Consider the following 6,004-nt stretch of genomic DNA (forward strand, 5'->3'; position numbering starts at 1 on the left):
ATAAAGAAGACTTATAGAGGCGAGATCACGTTGGAAGTTCTCAAACCCGAATTTCCACGTACCTTGCCTAATTCATTCAGAGGTTTACTAAGCTACTGATCTGCTTTCTAAGTGCACCCTCAAATACAGCTTGTAAGGCTGAGCCTATATATTAAGGGCTGGTGTCGTCAACGCTGTAATTTCTTATCCAGAGCATACGCACTTGCAAACGCAGTCTTCAGTCTCCTCATGAATGTTTACGCATCGCTGTCACACGACCAAGATGTGAGCGTCTTTATCGAGCCATGATATCGCTGAAACTACGCTGTGACCTCGCAAAGTTGCTTCGTTCGGACGCAGCGAATAATCTAATTGCACCAGCAGAAGAGCGCCGATCGTCTCGCTCACGGTCCCGATTTGTGTACTGTACCCTCAGTGATGCAGCACAGACTGCGCCCCCCACCCCAAAATAAAATGCCCGGCACAAAACGTAGTAGCAACTACCCGCCTCACCGCTCTAGTTAGAGACCACAACGAAGCAGCAGCAAACAGGCGGCCATGCGAGCAAGAAAACCTGTCAGAATAAACGTTCAATTTGCGCGGCCACCCCATGCCCAATGAAAAGTGACCGGAAGTGACGGCCGACGCTGTACCATCACTTCGGCGCGTAGCAGGACGGGAAGGCGGAAGCTGCGCCATCATGCTCGTTTTCGCGTGCGTTCGCGTCGCGCGCTGTGCGAAGTAATTTTAAACGTGTGATTAGTTTTGCGCGCGGGGTAGAAAAAGATGTGGCCCATGCTTTGTGTATTACTCGTGCCGCACTTCAAAGCAAAGCGTTCGTACGCACTGGAAGATGGATCCACGAAGGCTGAAACGAGAAGTTGCAACGTGCCGGTCGATAGTACTGGCATGATGGAAACTTTCAGGCAAGTGCCCGTTTATTTGGTATTTGTTTTGTTCGCTTTAGAATTATCTCACTGTGATCTCGTAGCATAATTCATAATTCGCTAATGTAAGAGCAAGAGCAGCTGCACTCCTACTAGGGCAAGTTAACTACCTCGATCCCGTCCCGTGTGACTAATGTTTGTCAAATTTACATCGGGCGTGGTGCGCCTGCATAGTTACGCTTTGTTTCTCAGCGCTTGAATGTTCATTGATGTGATTCTCTTGTGCGTTCAGCGCGGCTGCTTGTAATGCGGTCGTTCGCGCTTCAGTTAAATGTGGTCGACCACTTTTGCGTCGCGTAGAAAAGGACTGGCTTAGCCACCTTTCGAAGGAACCGGCGCGGTATTGGTTCTCCCTGATGCGGTCGCGTGCTGCTGTTGCTGCTTGCCGGACGCCTTCAGCATTTTATCGGCTCGCTTTGTCTGTGCGTGTGCGCGTGCTCGCGCTCGGCTTGATTTGTGTGTGCGCTCAGCTCAGCTCGCTTTGTGTGTGCGTGCGTGCGTGCGTGCGTGTGTGCGCTCAGCTCAGCTCGCTTTGTGTGTGTGTGTGTGTGTGTGTGTGTGTGTGTGTGTGTGTGCGCGCGCGCGTGCGTTCAGTACATGCCGGTTTGTATGGGCCGGCGTGTTTGCGCGTGTCTAGTGCGTACGTGTTTTGTGAGTGTGTTGTCTGTGGGTCGATGTGTGTGCGTGCACGTGTTAGCGTGTCTGCCTGCATGCATGTATGTGTGCTTGTTTGTGTTCATCAATGTGCGCGTGCGCGCTTTTGTGTCTGCGCTTTGAGAGTGCGTATACTTGTGTGTGCGTGTGGATGCGTTTTGTGTGCGTGCGTATGTATTGCATGAGGCCGGTAGAGTTTTACTCGCAATAAAACTCTTCCGATTTGGTGCAGCGAGTGTTCCCGCCTGAAAGCCGAGTTTGGTTTCAAGCCACCCTGGACAACTGCTGTATGAGGCGCCGTTTCTCGGGAGGACCAGTGGGAAGGCGCCAAGTATACGCTTCGTCCTTTTTCCTCCCATGCCCTAATGAATCGATATCCTTGTTTTTTATTGTGAAAGGAACGTTACATCCAGAGCATAAATAAATGATTAGGAAATCTGGTAGTGTGTTTCGCCATTACAATAATTCCGATCTTAAAGACGTGGATTTCCCATTAGCCCACATTTCTTTTGATGCAGACAACCGCTGAAATTGTTAGCGGCAGGTTATTCGAGACGTTCTACGTATATAGCAATTGTCTTCAGGAGCTTTAATGAATATTGAAAATTTGAAGTGTTGTGCTTTAGAGGTATCATATATAAGCTTTAGGTATCCGGGTAATTTGCATGCCCTTCAAGAGCTGTCGCCTATAGCCCTATTGAAATTCGTAACTACAGTTTGGAGCACTGGGGAAGCTAGAAGGCTTGCCCTGGCTCTCGAGAAAGTGTTTAAGCTGGAGGTGTAGGTTGAGGAGTTTGGGGTTGGTAACACAAAGGAATTTTTATGCCTTAGCAGTAGGAGTGACACAGGATAAAAAAAATGTATGTGTGTCAAGCACAGGAAGCTGCTCATGTGGTAGAAGCATGTGTGCGTGTGTGTGTGTGTGTGCGCGTGTGTGTGTGCGCCCATGCATGCGTGCGTGTGTGTGAATTCTCTCCTCAAAAGGGAGTATGTGTGTGAGCTATTTCATTGCTGGTCTGTTTGCCAAGAATTGGAAGAAAACACAATAATCAATTTAACTTGAAATAATAAACTTCAAAGCATACTGGCGTACTGGCGACAGCAGCATACAAGCATGCAGCTGTGTGACAATCTTAATGCATGACTGCAACATCTGGAAGGAGGCTTGCTTCTTCAGTAAGCAGCACAAAGTCCATATTCTTGGCTTTTCTCGTGCAAACCAAAACGAGGCTCATTGCCAATGATCTTGTCTTTTGCTCTAATAGCATTTGTTTATCTTGTACTTAGAGCGTTGTTTCTCGCAGGTCATGCAGATGGTAGCAGCGATTTCACAATGCCCAGCCTTGGCGCCCCCCATCAAGAGCAAGCCACTTGCTTTCGCCTTCAGACAGATGGTTAACGTCTTCTTGAAAGCGGTTGAGAAGACAACATTGTAAGTAGATATAGTTGTGTAGTGTAATATAATAAGTCAAGTTATAATTTAAAACTCGGGCTCCTTGGCCGCCTAAGCTTGATATGATGTGCAGTTGTCGGTGGTTGTAAATATTGCCGATGGTACAGTGCATACTGCAGGTATGACTGCTGATCCAAAGTATACATTTGCATTTTCTTGATGGTCTTTCATAATGAGGATTTTCTTTGTGCAAGAATATTCACAGAATGCCGGGGCATTGTAGCATCATATTCTTTATTGTGCATTAACTGCTAATTTCGTATGACCTTCCTGCTACCAATTTATTTGCAGGAAAGGAATATTTGTTTACTCTCTGCAATGAGCTTGTTATTTGCTCATTGCATTACACTCTTCTACCTTTAATTTATTCCCATACAATTATCAAAACCTTAAAATTCCAGCTGTTTTTATTTTGAATACAATATCAAAATCAAAATGCACCGGATTGCAATCTAGACTGCACGGGATTTGAAGAAATTACAAGAAACCAGGACCTCTCGGGAGCGTTAAAAAAACGTTTCCGCAGGTAATGTGCCTAATTATACTGAGCTAGCTGCTCACGAAAATTGCAAGCATATTTCATTTCACATAGTTTTGCAGGATATAGCAGGCCTATCATAGTCTCTGAGCACAACCTTACCTCATTTGCATCATGAAAATGTCTCATGCTTAATTTGGGACAAGTTTTGAAAAATGAATGTATCATAATTTTGAAACTACACAAAGTATTGGTTGAGGCTAGACAGTTTTCAAACAACTTGACCATGTTGAACTTAGCCATTACAGACGGAAAAAAAACATGCACAGGAGCACTCATTCAATGAAATGTGATGCTTGTGGTTATTTTTCACATGCAAAATGTACTTTTAAGCGAGAGAGGGCAGGTAGCCAATTTACAACCATTGTGACTCATGCGGATAGTAGCAACACAGGATGAGAAATGGTTGTCTCTGAGGTTCATTGAATATGTGAAAACTCATATACAGTACCCTCCCCCCTATGAGGGGTAACCGTGCAATATGTTTTGGGCAAGAAAGACGATTGTTCTAGGAGACAAGAAATTTCAGGCTCTAGTTGAGAGGCTACAGAAAGAAGGACCATGTAAATAGTCACAGATTAACATAAGCTGCATCGGAGTGGCATCACAGTTTAGAGCATGAAGTGGGAGCATGAGGAAGGATCATAAGCTTAAATAAGGGAATACTACTTGTCAGTGCATTGCCAAGCTGACCCATTGAAAGAAGGGGGCGTGCTCTAAGAAAAATAGTTGACAACACATGCTAAGTTTTCGAGGAAAGTATGCCAAAATGCCCATTCTTACTAAATTAGTAAATAAGAAATACACGATAAATTTTAGGATTCAGAAAGTGTCTAATAAACCGCATTGGAGAGTTGGATATTGTTGGGCTGGATGCATGTATTGCAGGGCAAATGAGAATGCCAGTGGGGATTCCCTCATTTTCATTTTGTGTGCACTCTCTGTAAAACAGTTCTCTTTGTCTCCTAGTGTAATAATGTTGTGTAAAAACAGTCATTTTAATGCCTTGTGCATTTCACTCTTAATGTGCAATATCCCGTAAGCTTCTCACCTGCAGTACTTATAAAGTGTAATGCAGATATATTGCAGATTTCATAATGTCAATTTTGTATTAAGGTAACATACACACTCTTGGACAAATGTCTGTTGTTGAGAGATGTCATTGGTAGTCTTTAAACTTTATTCACTCTTATTTTCTATGGTGAAAAGGCTACTGTGAATTTATGTTTTTGCTGCTGTATGTGCCTTGTGTTCACAATGACACAGTGGTTTAGCATTCACAGTAACATGCAATTCCTTAATTTGCAAAATAGAAACTTCTCCTACCTTTCACTTGTCTTGCCCAGTTGCCTGAGCGGTGCATTCTGCCCAGTCACATTAAGTTTGTTACTTTGAGGAGCTTGTGGCTTTATCAAATTTTCCGCAAAGTACATGTGTAATTGCACGGACTGAATTCTCATGATTCTCTTCTTATTTTGCTAATGCAGGCTGCAAGATTCCAGCAATGCCATGCGCTGCATTTATTGGTCAAGATGCTCAGAGAATGGAGTCCCTGCACCTCGTGGTTAACCGTGAACATTTCTTTTTCTTTTGGAAAGCTAAAGGCCATTTGCTGCATCACTTGCATTTTTGCAGCTCAGATGTGTACTATATTTTTCTAATTTTGAATCAATATTGGCTATTCAGTATAAAAAATGACGTACAGCGTGAAGGACAAGGACTGCGAGAGACACACTCCACTGACTTTCAACAATATTTTATTGCGTTGCCACATCGTATGTGTATACACAGAGGGGTCATGCGCAGAAAATGAAAGCCAGACACAAGGGGTGTTCTAACAGCAAGTCATTGTAAAAAGAACATGGTCACTTGAAAAAAAAAACATCACAATTTCTATCTGTTTAGATACAAAATTTCACTAGGGGTCAGGTGATAGAGGGGGCACTAACGCACACACTACCCAGTTTTCTGGTGAAATCAGCTTCAATAATTTACCGGGTGAGCTGTGTCTCGCTAAAACTTCGGTATCTTAAAGAGGGGCATGCAGCCGCAGTCCCGGCAATGAATGCCCAAGTGGCCTTGAACAGTGTTATGGACGTTGTTATAGTGCTCTCTTAAACGATCATTTAGGCGCATGCCTATCTGTCCAATATATTTATTGCCTCAAAATGGGAATTTGGGAAACCACATTCATTGCACACATCGCAAAACGTTTTCTGTGCTCAGCAGAGCAACAACTCTGACGTGATTTAGGCGCGTTTACACACTTACAGAGCCTTGCCAGCTTTTCCGGGGCTGAGAAAAGGACTGTGATTTCTGCAGGTCCCCTAATCTTTTTTAGCCTATGGGAGACATCATGAACATACGGTAGCACTGCAAACCTGTGTCTTTCAACCGGCTGGTTCCTTGACCGAGCGTGCTCATCATGTTTTG

General features: G+C 44.1%; 1 long non-coding RNA gene across 2 annotated transcripts; it reads left to right on the plus strand.

The window, feature by feature from the left end:
• The first annotated feature begins 663 nt into the window (after window positions 1–663).
• Window positions 664–5,442, plus strand: LOC135908789 (uncharacterized). Of its 2 annotated transcripts, none has more exons than XR_010566426.2 (3): window positions 664–905; window positions 2,885–3,012; window positions 5,059–5,442. It is a non-coding gene; the product is annotated as an uncharacterized lncRNA (long non-coding RNA). The 2 variants fall into 2 exon arrangements; XR_010566424.2 differs by lacking the exon at window positions 664–905 and adding an exon at window positions 916–1,911.
• The last annotated feature ends 562 nt before the right edge of the window (window positions 5,443–6,004 follow it).

Source organism: Dermacentor albipictus, chromosome 7, assembly GCF_038994185.2.
Source record: "Dermacentor albipictus isolate Rhodes 1998 colony chromosome 7, USDA_Dalb.pri_finalv2, whole genome shotgun sequence".
NCBI classification, from domain to species: domain Eukaryota; kingdom Metazoa; phylum Arthropoda; class Arachnida; order Ixodida; family Ixodidae; genus Dermacentor; species Dermacentor albipictus.